Consider the following 20,421-nt stretch of genomic DNA (forward strand, 5'->3'; position numbering starts at 1 on the left):
ACACTGTTAGTTCAAACCTTTAAAGAAGTTTATATCTTTAAAAGGAGTTTACACCTTTAGACTTCTTAAAGGAGTTTACACTTTTGGAATACCCACAAGCCCATTCTCTGGGAGGATAAAAGAAGCCAGGATTCAGGAAGAAGAGGATTCGAGATTCTACCTTCATGCTTTGGATTCAAGGAATCTAGAGACTGAAGCTGGCTGGAGAGATTCCAAACATTACATTTTGGCGCCCAATGTGGGGCAAGGACTTTTGTTTATCCTGACTCTGGCTGATTCTGAACCCTTCAGAAGGAGCTAGCCCAGACTTAACATTTTGGTTCCCGCACGGGGACAGACAAGATCCTGATTCCAGTGGAAAAGCCTCTGATACAGATCTCATTAGAAAAGTCTCTTTGACCCAGAAATAAGCGTGAATAACAAGGAAACTTTGTTAAAGAGCTAAAGCAGAATTTCAGTTAAATGGGGCAAATTTTTAGAAAATAGCCTTCTAGAAATAATAAATGCCTTCTTCTCAGATCACAATGCAATAAAAGCTACATTCAGTAAAAAGTTAGGGGTAAATAGACCAAAAAGTAATTGGAAACTGAATAATCTCATCTTAAAGAATGGGTGAAAGAGCAAATTATAGAAACAATTAACAATTTCACCCAAGATAATGACAATGATGAGACATCATATCAAAATCTTTGGGATGCAGCTAAAGCAGTAATAAGGGAAAATTTTATATCTTTAGAGGCTTATCTGAAGAAAATAGAGAAAGAGAAGATTAACGAATTGGGCTTACAACTTAAAAGACTAGAAAAAGACCAAATTATAAACCCCCAACCAAAAATTAAACTTGAAATACAAAAATTAAAAGGAGAAATCAATAATATTGAAAGTAAAAAAAACTATTGAATTAATAAATAAAACCAAGAGTTGGTTTTATGAAAAAGCCAATAAAATAGATAAACCTTTGGTAAATTTGATCAAAAAAAAGAAAGAGGAAAATCAAATTGATAGTCTTACAAATGAAAAGGGGGATCTTTCCACCAATGAAGAGGAAATTAGAGAAATAATAAGGAGTTACTTTGCCCAACTTTATGCCAATAAATTTGATAATTTAAGTGAAATGGATGACTTCCTCCAAAAATATAGGCTCCCTAGATTAACAGAGGAGGAGATAAATTGCTTAAATAGTCCCATTTCAGAAAAAGAAATAGAACAAGCTATTAATCAACTCCCCAGGAAAAAATCCCCAGGGCCAGATGGATTCACATGTGAATTCTACCAAACATTTAAAGAACAATTAGTCCCAATGTTATATAAATTATTTGAAAAAATAGGGGATGAAGGAGTCCTACCAAAATCCTTTTATGACACAGACATGGTACTGATACCTAAAGCAGGTAGGCTGAAAACTGAGAAAGAAAATTATAGACCAATTTCCTTAATGAATATTGATGCTAAAATCTTAAATAAGATATTAGCAAAAAGACTTCAGAAAATCATCTCCAGGATAATACACTATGATCAAGTAGGATTTATTCCAGGAATGCAGGGCTGGTTTAATATTAGGAAAACTATTAATATAATTGACCATATTAATAATCAAATTAATAAGAACCATATGATCATCTCAATAGATGCAGAAAAAGCATTTGACAAAATCCAACATCCATTCCTACTAAAAACTCTTGAGAGTATAGGAATGAATGGACTATTCCTTAGAATAATCAGGAGCATATATTTAAGACCTTCAGTAAGCATAATATGCAATAGAAATAAACTGCAACCTTTCCCAGTAAGATCAGGAGTGAAACAAGGTTGCCCACTATCACCATTACTATTCAATATAGTACTAGAAACGCTAGCCTCGGCAATAAGAGCTGAGAAAGAGATCCAAGGAATTAGAGTAGGAAATGAGGAAATTAAACTATCACTTTTTGCAGATGACATGATGGTATACTTAGAGAACCACAAAGACTCTGCTAAAAAGCTACTAGAAATAATTCAAAATTTCAGCAAAGCGGCAGGATACAAAATAAATCCACATAAATCCTCGGCATTTTTATATATCACTAACAAAATGCAACAGCAAGAGATACAAAGAGAAATTCCATTCCAAACAAATGTTGAGAGTATAAAGTATTTGGGAATCCATCTACCAAAGAAAAGTCAGGAATTATATGAGAAAAATTACAAAACACTTGCCACAAAAATAAAATCAGATTTAAATAATTGGAAAGACATTCAGTGCTCTTGGATAGGCCGAGCGAATATAATAAAGATGACAATACTCCCCAAACTAATCTATTTATTTAGTGCTATACCAATCAGACTCCCAAGAAACTATTTCAATGACCTAGAAAAAATAACAACAAAATTCATATGGAAGAATAAAAGGTCGAGAATTGCAAGGGAACTAATGAAAAAAAACTCAGAGGAAGGTGGTCTAAGTGTACCTGATCTAAAGCTATATTATATAGCAGCAGTCACCAAAACCATTTGGTATTGGCTAAGAAATAGACCGGTAGATCAGTGGAACAGATTAGATACAAAGGACAAAAAAGGATACATATATAGCAACCTAATCTTTGACAAACCCAAAGATACCAACATTAGGGATAAAAATTCATTATTCGGAAAAAACTGTTGGGAAAACTGGAAATTAGTATGGCAGAAAATAGATATGGATCCACACTTAACACCATATACCAAGATAAGATCAAAATGGGTCCATGATTTAGGCATAAAGAGGGAGATAATAAATAGATTAGAGGAACAGAGGATAATCTACCTCTCAGACTTGTGGAGGAGGAAGGAATTTATGACCAGAGGAGAACTAGAGATCATTATTGATCACAAAATAGAAGATTTTGATTACATCAAACTAAAAAGTTTCTGTACAAATAATACTAATGCAAACAAGATTAGAAGGGAAGTAACAAATTGGGAAAATATTTTTAAAAACAAAGGTTCTGACAAAGGTCTCATTTCCAAAATATATAGAGAACTGACCCTAATTTATAAGAAACCGAACCATTCTCCAATTGATAAATGGTCAAAGGATATGAACAGACAATTCTCAGAGGAAGAAATTGAAACTATATCCACTCACATGAAAGAGTGTTCCAAATCACTACTGATCAGAGAAATGCAAATTAAGACCACTCTGAGATACCACTACACACCTGTCAGATTGGCTAAGATGACAGGAACAAATAAAGATGAATGTTGGAGGGGATGTGGGGAAACTGGGACACTAATACATTGCTGGTGGAGTTGCGAAAGAATCCAGCCATTCTGGAGAGCAATCTGGAATTATGCCCAAAAAGTTATCAAACTGTGCATACCCTTTGACCCAGCAGCGCTACTACTGGGATTATATCCCAAAGAAATACTAAAGAGCGGAAAGAGACATATATGTGCCAAAATGTTTGTGGCAGCTCTTTTTGTTGTAGCTAGAAACTGGAAGATGAATGGATGTCCATCAGTTGGAGAATGGTTGGGTAAATTGTGGTATATGAAGGTTATGGAATATTATTGCTCTGTAAGAAATGACCAGCAGGAGGAATACAGAGAGGCTTGGAGAGACTTAAATCAACTGATGCTGAGTGAAATGAGCAGAACCAGAAGATCACTGTACACTTCAACAACAATACTGTATGAGGATGTATTCTGATGGAGGTGGAAATCTTCAACATAAAGAAGATCCAACTCACTTCCAGTTGATCAATGATGGACAGAGGTAGCTACACCCAGAGAAGAAACACTGTGAAGCGAATGTAAATTGTTAGCACTAATATCTGTCTGCCCAGGTTGCATGTACCTTCGGATTCTAATGTTTATTGTGCAACAAGAAAATGATATTCACACACATGTATTGTACCTAGACTATATTGTAACACATGTAAAATGTATGGGATTGCCTGTCATCGGGGGGGAGGGAATAGAGGGAGGGAGGGGATAATTTGGAAAAATGAATACAAGGGATAATATTATAAAAATATATATATAATAAAAAATTAAAAAAAAATAGCCTTCTGTTTCTGTTCAAGGAAAATGTTTAGAGAGCATTATCAAGGTTATGAAAAGCCAAGGATTGATTATAATTTTGGAGGAGATCATTGAACTTTTAAAAACTGTGCAGGTCATATGTCCTTGTTTTTCTCTGGAAAAAGAATTGGATCTAGAGGAATGGAAATTAGTAGGAGAGGAATTTTGTCAATACTACAACAAAATTGGACCTAACTCAATTTTGAAAGACACACTTCAAACTTATAATCCAACTGGCTTTAGGAAATTATATAAGTTATAGAATAAAGAAAAGGAAGAAAGAACAGGAGGGGGAGGATCCAACAAAACTAGGTGAAAAGGATGAATCAGATAACAATGGAGTTAAGTACAATTCTGAGCAACAGGAACATTTCCCATCTCCTCCTCCCTCAATTAACCCTTCAGGGGTGGAGGAGGGAGGAGGAGGGGAAGAGGTAGTGACACAAACAGAATTGTCTGTGAAGCAGCCTATGACAAGATTGGTTAAAGCTAAGAGAGAAGGACAGGATATAAGTAATTTTATACATGCATATCTTGTGATTGAAGAGATTGACTTTTTAGGTCAAAAAAAGAGAAGATATGCTCATTTTGATTTGAATAAAATAAAAGATTTGAAAAAATGTTGCACCCTTTTATGGGGCCACATCTTCTTATGTTAAAATGTTACTAGATAATTTGTCTTATGAAGTCCTAACCCCGAATGATTGGAAATCCATAGCTAGGACATGTTTAGAATCTGGAAAAAACTTGTTGTTGCTTTCTGAGTTTCATGAATTATGTACGATTCAAGTCAGATGCAATATGGAAACAGGAGTTAACACACAATTCACTTTTGACCAAATAGCAGGTGAAGGTCAGTATGGAGAGAATTGAGAACAGATTGATTATCCCATAACATTGTATGAGCAAATTTCTAAGGCATATATATGATGCTTACTGATGGTTTTAAATAGATGCTCCTGACTATTTTAAGGAAAAGTCCATTTATTCTTATCCTCTCTAATATTTTTATTAGGAATGGATGTAGGCACCTGTCAGATTGGCTAAAATGACAGGAACAAATAATGATGAATGTTGGAGGGGATGTGGGAAAAATGGGACACTGATACATTGTTGGGGGAGTTGTGAAAGAATCCAGCCATTCTGGAGAGCAATTTGGAACTATGCCCAAAAAGTTGTCAAACTGTGCATACCCTTTGACCCAGCATTGCTGTTATTGGGATTATATCCCAAAGAAATACTAAAGAGTGGAAAGGGACCTGTATGTGCCAAAATGTTTGTGGCAGCTCTTTTTGTTGTAGCTAGAAACTGAAAGTTGAATGGATGTCCATCAATTGGAGAATGGTTGGGTAAATTGTGGTATATGAAGGTTATGGAATATTATTGCTCTGTAAGAAATGACCAGCAGGAGGAATACAGAGAGCCTTGGAGAGACTTAAATCAACTGTTGCTGAGTGAAATGAGCAGAACCAGAAGATCACTGTACACTTCAACAACAATACTGTATGAGGATGTATTCTGATGGAAGTGGAAATCTTCAACATAAAGAAGATCCAACTCACTTCCAGTTGATCAATGATGGACAGAAATAACTATATCCAGAGAAGGAACACTGGGAAGCGAATGTAAATTGTTAGCACTACTGTCTATCTACCCAGGTTACTTATACCTTCGGAAGCTAATAATTAATGTGCAACAAGAAAATGGTATTTACACACATATATTGTATCTAGGTTATATTGTAACACATGTAAAATGTATGGGATTACCTGCCATCGGGGGGAGGGAGTGGAGGGAGGGAGGGGATAATTTGGAAAAATGAATAAAAAAAAAAAGGAATGGATGTAGGATTTTATCAAATTCTTTTTCTGCATCCATTGAAATGATCATATGGTTTTTGTTAATTTGGTCATTGATATGGTCCATTATGCTAATAGGTTTCCTAATATTGAACCAGCCCTGCATACTTGGTCATGGTGTATTATCCTGGGGGGCTGTCCTGAAGGGACTATGCTAGATATTCTTATTTGATATGTGATCCTGGAGATAGAATAGTCCCACTTAGATATAGTTCTATCACAAGACTTTCATCAAAAAGAATACTTGTTTATTCCTGGAGGACGATAATATTTAGTCCCAGAATTGACCAGGTTTCTGGTGTTACCATAGGTATGCCATAAAGGATATTCATTAATAAAGTTTTCAGGAATATGGCCAAATGCTTCTAATGCTTCCTAAGACTTATCAGATAGATAAAAATGCATTTCAAAGTTCTCAGCAAACAAATTTACTCAAAGGCATGCCTGAGACTCACTGGGATTCCTCACTAGGATTCCCTCCATGTGTAGTGCAAGAAAAATCAGACAGAAGGGGAAAACCACAAGAAAGAAAAACAAAACAAAACAAAAAAACCCAAATCAACTACTACCAAAAACTAGGTGAAAATACTATGCTTTGATCCATACCAGTCTCCCTAGTTTTTTATATGGAAGTTAGTTGGCATTTTCCAATTATTGGAATTGCCTTGATTCATGACATTGTATAGAATAGGTAAGTTGATCACAGCTAATCATCACATAATCTTGTTCTTACTGTGCACAATATTCTCTTGGTTCTGTTCACTTCACATAATTCTTTCATGGATTTCCTGAAATTGGTGCTCACAATTTATTATGGAGCAATAATTTTCTGTTATTTTCATATACTTAACTTATTCAGCCATTCTGGGCATCCCCTTCATTTCCAGTTCCTTGCCAATACAAAAGGTGCTGCTACCAACGTTTCTACACGTGTAAGTCCTTTTCCTTCTTTTATGATCTTTATGACCCAATAGTGATACTGCCTGATGAAATGGTATGCACAGTTTTATAGACATATGGACATAGTTCCTAATTGCTCTCTAGGCTGGTTGGATAATTTCATAACAACACCAACAATGTATTGGTATCTAAGTTTTCTTTTCCTGTCATCTAGGCCAATCAGATAGGTGTGAAATGGTTCCTCAGAGTAGTTTTAATTTGTATTTCTCTAACCAATGCTGATTTAGAGTATTTTTTTCATATGACTAGAAATGCTTTTAGTTTTTTCATCTACTTCTGAGTCAGTACCAATTACTTTTTATGACTGCCAATTTTCAATATAATTTTAGGTATTATACAGTTAGACCACATTCCTTTGAATTTTCCCCCTTAATGCCTTTGGTGCTCTTGATCTTTTTTTTTCTTCCAGATGAATTTGGTTATTATGTTTTCTAGCTCTATAAAGTCATTTTTGTCTGTTTTGTTTATATGGTACTGAATAAATAGATTAATTTGGGTAGAATTGTCATTTTTATATTAGCTTTGCCAATCTATGAGTAATTGATATTTTCCAAAATGTTTAGGTCTAACTTTATTTGAGTAAAAAAAAATTTTTTTTATAATTTTGTTCACATAATTCCTTTTCGACTTGGCAGGTAAACTTTCAAATATTTCATATTGTCTACAATTATTTTAGATGGGATTTCTATTTCTTGCTCCTGTACTTTGTTGGTCACTTATAGAAATATTGATTGTGTATGTGGATTTATTTATGTCTTTCAACTTTGTTAACATTTTTCATTGTTTCTAGTAGATTTTTGGTTGGTTGTCTAGGTTTCTCTAACTACAGCATTATATCATGTGTACTGCTAACTGGAGATAGCCTTAGACTTCCATTGGGTTGGGCTCACTACCAGCCATGCTTCACTTTACTTTCTAGTCATGTTTAACTTACTTTTAAGTTCTGAAAATATAATCAATGACACCTCTGTCAATTCTTCTGGACAAAAGTATCAGTCTAGGCCCCTATGTCTCTACTCACTATCCCATCAATATTTTATATAGAGTTATAACTAAGCCTAACCCTCACCATCATTGATCTAAAAATGTTTTCTGCTCCTTTTAGAACATAAGTTTCTGAGAAGTAAAAATTATCATTTTTGGCATTTGTGTCATAATTATGTAACATAGTGAATAAAATAATAATTTTGATATATTAATTCATCCAACCCACTATGTCTATTCTGCCTTCCCCAGATCATAAGCCATGATCAATGGCTACATTGAGTAATGAATCTCTGGGCAACTAGGTGGCAGAGTGGATAGAGCACCAGCCCTGAATTCAGGAGGACCTGAGCTCAAACCTGTCCTCAGACACTTAACACTTCCTAGCTGTGTGACCCTGGGCAAGTCACTTAAACCCAGCCTCAGGAAAAAAAAAAAAAAGAATTATGAATCTCCTTCAGCCAATCCTAAAATTTGTATACATCTTCTTTGCTGAATTTAACTCATATCCTAGGATGCTCAGTTACATTTCTGAAGCCTTCTGCTTAGTAACTTCAAATATACCTTGTAACTTTTGGGATCTATGAAGGCAAATTACTTGTAAATGGTCCTTTATAGACATATATATCCAGTTGGCTTCTGATTATATGAACTATGCTTGTGAAATTTTCTAGAAAATATAGTAATGGGTAATAGGAAGTAAATTAGCTTTAGAGTGAAAAACCCAGAATTGTTCTGCTTCACATTGTGTAAATGAAGGCAAGTTATTTTAAATTCATAGGCATCATTCCTTCATCCATGAAATAAAGATCTAACAACAGTTTGCCTCCAATATTTCTAGGAGCTCGTGTTCTTTATTCCTGTTATTCAAAGTGCATATATATATCTGCAGATCCTGTCATTTTAGCTTTCTCAGGTCGGGAAAATGAGTCTCAATTTGTCTTTAACCTAGTCAATGGAGAGTGGAAATCTATCATACACCTCTGAGTGACTTACTCTAAGTGACACGTAATCCTGTGAATGTAGTAAGGGTAAAACAGGAGAGGAAATCTGTGAGCATTATACATACTGTAACAGCTCTTCAAAATAGATTATATTGAGTCCTGAGCAAGAGACCAGGCTTACATGGGCCCTGGTGCAGGGAAATGGCCAGAAATTTTATAGATTTTTAAACAAATCGTCATCTCTGAAGGTTTTATCAAATCCAGTGACCTACAAGATAATTTTTCATGAGGTTTGGTCATCATAGTAAGTCAGAACATAGAAATTAATTTCTTAAAAAGTACTTCTATATTTTAGCCTAGCTTGGTACAAAGGAGAGAAAAGTCAAAGTACAATTTTGCACTTATGTTTTTCCCTTGGAAACAGAGTTTCAGCTAGAGATGCCCCAGGCATTCTGTTCCCCAGAGTTCTTAGATAGAGACTTCTCTGTGGAGTATGGATTGAGAGGAGTGTTCCTCATTAGTGTCTAAAAATAAATGTTCTGGGAGACAGTCTAAAAGCTGGTGAAAGTATAAAACGTTTACTCATCTTGTACTATTGTCCTTGTCTTGGACATGGACCAGACTAATGTTTCATTGTGTTTTCTCAGGTATGACCTGTAGAACATAGTTTGGGCATCTACAGCAAGACAGGTTAAGTCTGATGCTGAAAATTTCTTCATCTGTGTATAATCAAGCAGCTGATTTTGCAGTAGCATGAGTGTCCACTTTCGTCAGTGTTCAGAGATATGTGGTCCTACATTATGAAAAGCATTTCTCAATTCCTTTCTTCCAGTATTGTATCTCTACTGCTGCAGCTTCCAGGTTTGGAGCAGATTTGCTTTGAGCAACTTAACCCTATTTTTTCCAACAATGGAGACCTGGAGTTAGGGATATTTTTGCCCTTGTTCTCAGCTGACATGAATGGGATAATAGGAGCAGAATTGTTTCAAAGTCCTCCTAACAAACGTTGTAAGACTTATAAGTAAGTGTCTGTCTACTTGGGCAAATTTTTACTGGGACAGTTAAAGAGAAGTCCTCATAGTTTAGCAGAAGGGCAAGCTTATATACTATATGGTGATGGGAGTTTTTCCCTCTTCTTGTTTTTTGATATTTTTATATTCTTGACAGTTTTCTCGATGTCTGATTAACTTTAAAAGTTGAAGAGAGAAAATGTTGCTTCTCTACTTTCCCCTTCCCACTCCCCCTCAAAAAGCCCATAGCCAGATTTGCTGTCCTGAGCAGGCTCAGTCTTTTATCACCCTTTCTTTTCTGTCATCCTGACTTCATGTAGATATTTGAAAAAAATGAAAGTCTTTACTGAGTATTCTCCCTGGAATTAGGTTAATGGCCTGAAGTAGCAGAAGTACTTGAGTCCTGAACTCTTTTTCCATCCTTGGGCAGAGTGTTTGCTGTTGAGGGTGCTTATACCAACCAAAGAGTAATCTGTCCCATTCACAGGAATGAAAGCTCCTATAATTCCTGTCTACATTTGAATGTCTGATAACAAGTCAGGACATCTTTATGGGAGTCTTTGGAACCCCTTTTTCATTCAAGATTTTTTATTCCTCTCACAGCATCCATCAGTATACTCTTAGATCTTTACCCTCTTCTGGGTAGGTGAATTTATCATATATTTTTTTAGTAGAAGTTATGTTTACAGGATAGTGTATCCTAGGCTATGGAGTCTCAACAGTAATACTAAGCCAGATCATATAGAACTGGAAATTGAGGGTTTAGGAACTTTGAGTTTATTTGGAAGAGAGAGATATGCCCAGGATGGTGTTGTAGCAAGTATTGAGACTTGGAAATGTATTTGTGGAATGCCTGCCACCACTCAGTGTTGTCTGGAAAATTCTGCTTTTGGTGATATGAGAGAGCCTTGTTTTAATTTCTCTAGGTAACCTTTATGAACTGGTAACCTTTACTGAATCCAAGAGAAATAAACATAGAATTACTTTCAGGAACTTTTACAGGGTGTACTGACATTTATATCGATGGTTAAGCATTAATTTTGCACATTTTTACCATCAATTTCCTTTGCAGAAACCCCTGTTTACATAGCAGGAACTGGATGTGTAGCAATACAATACTCACTGTAAAAAGAGAATTCAGTCTGGGACACAGATTCCTCAATCTTTCCCTTTGTCAAATCTGAGGGAAAACAGGTTGGCTATTTACTGTTTTCTGCTTGTGAAAGATAGTCTAGGATATGCATCGAATGCTTCTTTGGCACATGGTTCTGATCTTTTCTGTATCTTGCTATAGCCAAATGCTTCTGTGTATTAGGCTTTACTTTATGTCATTTTTTACCTCCCATGGATTTTTTTGTTTCATTTATTCTTTTCTTTTTACTTATAACTGAAGTTTCTATGAATTAATATTCACATTATAAATCTTCATATTATAAATAAATGTCTATATTTTAGTCTAAAAGACATAACCATTAAATCATTTTGATCACTAGCTTTTTATTGCTTTAATATATTTCTTATTCTATATCTTGTTCAGCAACTAGGCAGAATTGGAAGTTTTGCATGGAGGAAAAAGAAGTTTCTATCATCCACTGGTGAAACATTAAATAAAAAATCTATTGTAAATCAAATGTCCTTATAAGCTTTCAGTGATATGTGAATTTTGTCTCAAGAATTGCACTCCATGGGTGGTGCTGTGCATAGAACACCAGCCCTGAAGTCAGCAGGACCTGAGTTCAAATCTGGTGTCAGACATTTAATACTTCCTAGCTGTGTGACCCTGGGCAAGTCACTTAATGCCAATTGCCTCAGCAAAAAAATTAAAAATTGCACTCCATGGTGAAGGCAAGGACTCTACTATTGTCCACACTGATGATAATTTAATGGAAATTGAATGTAAATGAGGGAGTAAAAACAGCATTATGTCTTGCCTACTTTTTGCTTCCATTAAAACAGGCCCAGATTTCGAAGAGGTGGTAATCATTGGGGAAGATATAACTAAGTTAGTTATATCATAAAACATTGCCTAGAATGATATAGCTATTTGTTCTTTGCTACTGGCCAACTGGTTGAAGATCTGGTCCTAAGTTACAATCTTTGAAATGACTTTGGTTTTCTACTCTTCTCAGTCTCTGTGAGTAAAGGAAGAAATTAGGAGAGAGAGAAGCTGAATGAGGCCCTCACAATTCAGTGGAAATAGTAGATAGTACCAGACTAAGATAGTGGTCTTTTAAATAGGTAGTACCCCCTATTCCCAGATTCATGTGAATTTGTTTACTTTTCTTCTTGTGAAATGACTTCTTTCTCAAATACTCCTTTGTGAAAATCATCCTCAGTTTTTATGGCTCATGATATCCTCTATGAAGCTTTCTCTTTTTTCTTCAGGGAGATGGGGCTTTACTATGCTGTCTCTTTAGATCTCAATTACATTTACCTTCATCTCTTGCCACCTTAAATTACAGTTCCTTTTGTATCTATTCTTGCTTATATTATACTCTAAGCCTTCTAGGGTCAACAACCATCCAGATCCTCCAGTGGAATGAGTGAGTGACTGAGGCAGTCAGAGTAGGAGGATATAAAGCCAATAGTTCTCACCATTTAAGGAATAATAAGAAAGGAAGAATATAGCAACAAGGCACATGGGTGGAGGCTATCTTTTAATACAAATGGAATGAGAGAAGAACTCTTGGAGTCCTTAGTTTTGACTCACATGGCTGGAGAAAATCATTCTTTTGAAGTGTCATATTTGAAGGTTTTATTAATGTTCTATGTCATTGGCCTTTACTCCCCAGGATGCTCTTCAAAAATTCCTTGCAAATCCTAATTGTACCATTCACTGTAGATGAGATTAATACGGATTCCAATCTATTGCCCAACATTTCCCTGGGAATGCACATCTACAATACTTATTCCAGTGATGAAAGGACCTTAGAGAGCTCCCTTCAGTGGCTGTCTGGGGTGGACCAGCTCATCCCTAATTACAACTGCAGAGCACAGAACAAGAATTTGGCTGTCATTGGAGGAGCCACATCATCTCTTTCTGTTCAGATGGGGACCCTGCTAGACCTCTACCACTTTCCACAGGTGAATATTCTTAAACTTAAGAGTTTCTTTGCTCCTATTACTTGTAGTCATAGTCATAGTTTTGGGGAGTCATGGTAAGCATGTTCACAGTGCTCTCCTAATAACTCCATAACTACTTTTTATTTTTAAAGCTTTTTATTTATTTAAAGCTATTTATTAAAGCATATGTAGGGATAATTTTTCAACATTGATCCTCTCATAGTCTTGTGTTCCAAATTTTCTCCTCCTCTCCACCCTCTCCCTTAGATGGCAAGCAATCCAATATATGTTATACATGTTGAAATATATGTCCATAACTACTTTTAAGAATGTACAGAAACTGGAGAAAATTCCTGACATTGTTATCAAATAGGGCACTAAGTTTATTAATGAGCACAGAAATAAGACAGATACATGTGATGGAAGAAAGTACATTTCAGAAAGCACTTCACCTTTCAAAAATTGCAAAGAGACTTCTATGAGCATTGTATTTCAGGCTTGCTCCTTACTGAAACTGATCATTTTTGGTCAGGCAGATAACTGACTATCTAAATGTAATGAAGGTCTATTTTCAATATAAAATTAAAAAAAAAAAGAAAGAAAGAAGGAAAAAACTGAAAGCCTCTCTTTATTTGTTCACACTACTTATTTTAAAACGTTCATACCTCATTCAATAATATTTATCCCTATTTTTTTTTTCCTAAGACAATTGGGGCTAAGTCACATAGTCACAAAGTATTAAGTGTCTGAGGCTAGATTTGAACTCAGGTCCTCCTGACTTTAGGGCTGGTGCTCTATCCACTACTCCACCTAGCTGCTCCAAGATCTAACATGTAAGGGCCTTTGAGGAAGAGCAGGGGGGATTTTACTGTGTTATCATCACAGGAATTATTGATTGTTCTAATCATATACTTGAAGAAAAAAATTCTAAGCTTAATGATCAGAAGAATTAACTCTAGCTTGGGATTTAGTAAACAGAGTGATATGTTCAAGTCATGGATTCATGCAATCATGTTTACATAGCATCTTTGTTTGCCAGATAATATAGTAACATAAGGTCTTGTCTAGGGAAGAAGTAGACTGCTTCATTCTGGGATTGTTTTTCCTTGATCCTGATTGGGGACAACATGGCAGGAGAGGATAGATGTGTTTGTTTCTGGTGAGGGCAGATCCCTTTATACTGTGGGGTGTGTGTAGAGATCTGATCCTTTAATATAGGACAATCATAGCTATAGTTAATATAAATTGGCATCAAAATATTCTTGCCAAATGTTGTGACAATCATTATCAAGTAGTTAAACAGGACTTCTGGTGCCTATTGGTAAGTAGAAATATTTTAAGTTTCTTCTGATTATAATTAGCTAGTGATTATCAGTAGAGCAGAGTAATGTTAGGTATAAAGAATCATGAAATTCTGATGTGTTGTTAAAACCAGGAATGACATCTATAGACGAACTGTATTTTTTCTGAGATAAAAAGCACCCAATACTATTCATGTACTTCTTTATAAAAGAAAACTTTTGATTCACCCACAATAATATAAAACATTTTGAATCTTGAAATTTGCTCTGGACCAAACATAAAACAAAGAAGTAATTATATATGCCGTTTCCTTTGTAAAGTTAACAATAAAATCTCAGGATTCTGCCTTCATTGTCTTTTTGAGGGCTCAGAGAGAGGGAGAGAGATTTTAAGAGATGAAAATGTCACCTAGAATAAACTGCATTTTCTGAGATAAAAAGCACACAATACTATTCATCTACTTTTTTATAAAAGAAAACTTTTGATTCACCCACAATAATATAAAATAGTTTGAATCTTGAAATTTGCTCTGGACCAAACATAAAACAAAGAAGTAATTATATATGCTCTTTCCTTTGTAAAGTTAACAATAAAATCTCAGGATTCTGCCTTCATTGTCTTTTTGAGGGCTCAGAGAGAGGGAGAGAGCTTGTAAGAGTTGAAAATGTCACCTAGAATAAACTGCATTAAAATTAAATTTTTTTTCTATCAACAAATATGCTAATTTGACTATGTATGTTTTACTACAGTTCTCACAACATAATCATGCATCTGTTGATGCATGTTTGCTTTTTCTCATTTAGATTAGCTATGGTCCATTTGATCCAGCTCTTACTGACAAAGTCCAGTTTCCTTCCTTCTACCAGATGGCCCCCAAATCCTCTTCTCTTCACCGAGGTATTGTCCATTTATTGCTATATTTTGAATGGAACTGGATAGGTCTGATGGTCTTTGATGATATTAGAGGTGAAGAATTCCTCAGGGAAATGAGAGAGGAAATGATAAAGAATAGTGTTTGTATGTCCTTCACAGAGAAGATTCCTCTCAGTGACAGAAGAAAGAGGGAGTCTTATGAGACTTTCATGCCCAGATTCTTAATGTCAGAAGTTAAAGTGATTGTCATTCATACTGACACAGATTCAGGAATTGTTCTGGGAACCCCAATGATATCTAATTACCCAGTAAAGAAGATATGGATTGCCACATCTCATGCAGACATTAATGTGAGACCGCACTATCATTTTGGTTATACATTCCATGCAACTCTCTTCTTTTCATATTTGACGAGTGAAATACCTGGATTTAAGACTACTTTACAGACACTTGAATTTTTTGAAAACTCAAGTAACTTTTTTTTTAAACTACTTAGACCATCACCTTCTAAGTGCTCAGGTCATCCAGAAATCCAAGGGGAAGAGTTATATTTTTCAAATGTTTTCTTGAAGACTTTGCCTGAGTACCATTTTGAAATTACCATGTCTAGCTTGAGTTACATCTACAATGCTATTTATGCTGTGGCTTGGGCTCTCCATGAAATGCTGATGAGAACATCTGAGAAAGAAGAATCTGTATTACCTCATGCATGGCAGGTAATATTGATAGAGGGGTGACATTTCAGCTATTTTGTGAGGATATATATTCAGCACGGGTGGAACAAGGCAGATAATGAAGACTTCAAATTCTAAAAAAATTCTGATTGTATATTTCTTAGAAATTGTATTTATAATTGCCAATAATTGTCCAAGTTCATGGAAAGCTAAAAATTACTGTTCCTTTCAAAGAATCTTGGAATTGTACAGGATCTCAGGTATCATTCAGATACCTGAACAAGAACCACTTTTTTTTTCACAACTTCACTAGTCTATCTACAGAGATGGAGTCACCTATTTCCCTCAAAACCATCTTAATTCATTTTGTGGCAGTTATCCTTATAGAAAAGTAGTTCAGCATTAACTTAGGTGGAAATGGTTAAATTATAATATACCCTACATTGATTGACAACCCGGCCAATGACCAGTCCTTAATGGCTCTCTACTTATTAGATAATAATTTTTCGATTAATTCTCATTCAGTTTTCCTAAGGATTCAAAATTATTTTATGTTACCTCAATCAATGGTATTTTGTGATATTTCCTCAAAAAATTATTAGTCACACACAATTTCTCATTAATTGATTATTTCTAAACCCTCCTCCTGGCTAAGAAATTAACTGGAGACATTACTTTTCCTATAAAAATGAACTTGTTCATTGGTCTCTGAAATCTTAAGCTTAGAGAAACATAAATTCTACTGATCATACATTTTATTAAGAATATAACAAATTATACAAATAAATAGTTCTGTAACTTATCTGTAACAATAAGATACTGGATAACATCACCTCCAATCATTAATGTTAATCTTTTGATTTGTTGATTTGTTTCCCACTAGTATGGAAATAAACATTGCCTCAGCCTATTCTCTCCAGATATCAAAGTATCTCATAAATTTCACTCAAGATATCACCACAGGCTGATGTCACCTCAGTTCTATTAAAAAGATCTTTTGACTTTCTCATGAGGGGGAAATTGCTCAGTCTCTCAGGAAAGGTCTCTCAGTCTTTTCTGTGCTTTGCATAGTTTCTCCCACCTAAACATACTCCTTCCTAATTCTATCCCCTTTTGAAATACAGTAATAGTTTCCTTATATTAGGTAAATGAGTCTTAGAAACTAGTGCTTTATCTTTGAAGACGGCAAAAATAGATTCTCTTTTTATTATTTTATTCCTGAAACTATTTTTCTAGAGAACCAAAGGTAAACATGAAATGGTCACTTATAGGTTTGCTCCCAATATGTATTAATAAGGGAAGTTTTAACTCACTCTGTTTCTCTGTCTTAGGCTGCGTGGCATTAGATAGCTTAGTGATCCTTTACTTTAAAGAGTTCATCATATCTTTAATAGAATTAACTCAAACAAGCAAACTTATTTACCCTTGTTTCAGTTCAAAAGTACTGAATTCAATGACCTAACAGTCTCAACCTCTCAAGCATCAGAGACCCTAGGCATATGCCCTGATATTCAGATATAACTTCTCTTCAATATTTGGGCTTTGCTTCTCATTATGTTTTCTGAGTTAGGTAGTAGGAATTTTCTTCTATATGTCATTCTTTTAGACATTGAAAAACCATCACTATACCTTTCTCTTTTAGGATAAACATCTCTAGTTCAGTAAAACTATTTTGAATTAACTGAGGAAAAATAAAACATTAAAAAAAAACAGATAAAGAGACATATTTATGGAAAGAATGTACCTAAAGTAAGGTTGGTCTAAGTAAATTTGTCTTTACATTTAGTGATTTGATAAACTGTGAGCTGAAATAAAAGAGAAAAGTTGGAGGGAATGTTATCAGTGGATAGTTAACATTACAGATATCCTGAAATTCATAATATTAAGAAAAATAGTTTTAGTGGATAGGCAATTCTAGGTTGTAATCACACTCCTTTGTTCTCCAAATTATCATATTACAAGCATTCTCTTATTCTTCAATGGGAGAAGTGAGAAATCTTGTGTTATTCTGACTGTGGCTCCACTATACTTGCATTGTTTTGTTTTCTGGATTCTTGCAGTGCTTTCTCCTGTGAAATTTGGGTATGGAACTGGTAGGAGTCTTCCTCTTAGGGATGTCTTTCAGGTGATCTGTAGACTGTTTGGGGTTTTAATCTTATCTTCCAAATCTAGAATATAGGAGAAAATTATTTGATACTAACATAAAAGGTTGCCCTTCCCTCAAGTACCACTTAGTGATGAGCATTTGACTTCTCTTTCAGCTGCACCCCTACCTGAAGAACACACAGTTTAAGAACAGAGCTGGTGACCAGGTGTTTGTGGATGAGAATAGACGCCCTGAAACTCAATATGCCATTATAAACTATGTATGGTTTCTTGATGGGACAGATCTTCTTCTGCATGTGGGGGACTTCATCCCAGACACTCCACTTAATCAAGATTTTGCAATTTGTACAAATGCCATAGTATGGGATCAGTTTGGCCAAAAGGTCAGACACATTTCCAATGTTAACTTTTTTATTCTAATCATAGGTTACTCTATTTGGTTACTCTACCTTATTTATACTGCAGCTAGTTGGTAAAGTGGCTAGAGTGGTAGGCCTGTTTTATCTTTTATTTCACTTGTAAGTTTATACAAATCTCCCCTGTTTTCTCTGAATCAATCCTTTTTGTATATATGAAAATTCTTTATTCAGCAAGTCTTCAATTTATCAACGCCATCTCATATTCCCATTCTTTGCCATTTCAAAAACAGGCATAAATATTTTTTAAAATGTTGATTCAATTTGAACTTAAATACAAATATTAAAAAAAAACCCTTTTCCACATATAGAAAATAATATAAATAGATGAATCAATATAAAACCATGAATCTTTTTTTTAAATTTTTTTATTAATTTTATAATTAATTTTTATAATTATACTTTTTTTGACAGTATATATGAATGAGTAATTTTTTTTTTTACAACATTATCCCTTGTATTCATTTTTCCAGATTTTCCCCTTCCTCCCTCTACTCCCTCCCCTAGATGACAGGCAATCTCATACATTTTACATGTGTTACAGTATATCCTATATATAATATATGTGTGTAACTCCAATTTTCTTGTTGCACATTAAGTATTGGATTCCGAAGGTATAAGTAACCTGGGTAGATAGACAGTAGTGCTAATATTTTACATTCACTTCCCAGTGTTCCTTCTCTGGGTGTAGTTGTTTCTGTCCATCATTGATCAGCTGGAAGTGAGTTGGATCTTCTTTATGTTGAAGATATCCACTTCCATCAGAATACATTCATACAAGTATTGTTGAAGTGTATAGCGATCTTCTGGTTCTGTTCATTTCACTCAGCATCAGTTCTTGCAAGTCTCTCCAAGTCTTTCTGAATTCATCCTGCTGGTCATTTCTTACAGAGCAATAATATTCCATAGCCTTCATATACCATAATTTACCCAACCATTCTCCAATTGATGGAAATCCATTCATTTTCCAGTTTCCAGCCACTACGAAAAGAGCTGCTACAAGCATTTTGGCACACACAGGTCCCTTTCCCCTCTTTAGTATTTCTTTGGGATATAAGCCCAGTAGTAGCACTGCTGGATCAAAGGGCATGATATTTTGATAACTTTTTGGGCATACTTCCAGATTGCTCTCCAGAATGGCCGGATTCTTTTACAGCTCCACCAACAATGTATTAGTGTCCCAGTTTTCCTACATCCCCTCCAATAAAACCATGAATCTTGATTACATATTGTTTTCTTTTTTTTCTCAAAACTAATAGTATACATCATTTTTATAGCTATTTTGATCTTCTGTGTTTCCTTCTAACTTTTCTTTTGTTCTTTGTTATACACTTTTTCTCTGCCTCTCAACTCTGCATTAGAAAACTCTATATTGTACAAAGGTGTTTGTGAAAAGGTGCACATATATACACATACATGTATATATATTATAAATATATACACATTTTGTGTGTAAATGTACATGTAAAATTATGGTATCATTTTGTTCATCAGTTCTATCTCTGGAAGTGAATTGTTTCTAATTTCATAGATTCTTTATAATTTAAGTAGTCATAGTACCCAAAATGACTTAGACTTCAAAGATTTTCTGAAAAAAACATTGCTGCTACTGTGTATAATGTTCTTTTAGTTCTATTTAATTTAACTTTTTATAAAGTTTTTCATATGTTTCTAAAACCAACCAGCTCATCATTTCTACCAGCACAGTAGTATTCCATCATAATTATATGCACTACAGCTTGTTTAGTCATTCTAAAATTGACGGATATCTTTTTACTTTCTAGTTCTTCACTTCCCCAATGAGAGATGCTATACATATTTTGGAGAGAAAAAGTACTTTTCCTTTCCCCCGAATAACTTTGTGAAGCAGACTTAGTAGTGCTTTTGATGGGTCAAATGGTATACAATTTTATAATTCCAATAACAACAATTTTATAATTGGAGGTTGCTTTCAAAATAGTTGGATAAATTAACATTCCACCAACAATGATTGAAATCCCAACTTTTCCATAATATTCCAATATTTATCAATTGCCCCTTCTATCATTTTAACTAAATGTGATTGATATAAATGATATTTCAAAGCCGTTTTAATTTCTATAATAAATACTGTTGTACAACATTGTTATAGGATGATGTATAGTTTTGATTTCTTTATCAAAATCTGCCTACTTCTACCTCTAATTTAT

At 34.6% G+C, this 20,421-nt stretch overlaps 1 gene segment (V, D, J or C); it reads right to left on the reverse strand.

Annotated features, from left to right (window-relative positions):
• The window catches only part of LOC141556155 (immunoglobulin lambda variable 9-49-like), a 1,090,947-nt gene that overhangs the window by 779,729 nt on the left and 290,797 nt on the right, over positions 1-20,421 (reverse strand).

This window comes from Sminthopsis crassicaudata, chromosome 1, assembly GCF_048593235.1.
Source record: "Sminthopsis crassicaudata isolate SCR6 chromosome 1, ASM4859323v1, whole genome shotgun sequence".
In the NCBI taxonomy this organism is placed as follows: Eukaryota; Metazoa; Chordata; class Mammalia; order Dasyuromorphia; family Dasyuridae; genus Sminthopsis; species Sminthopsis crassicaudata.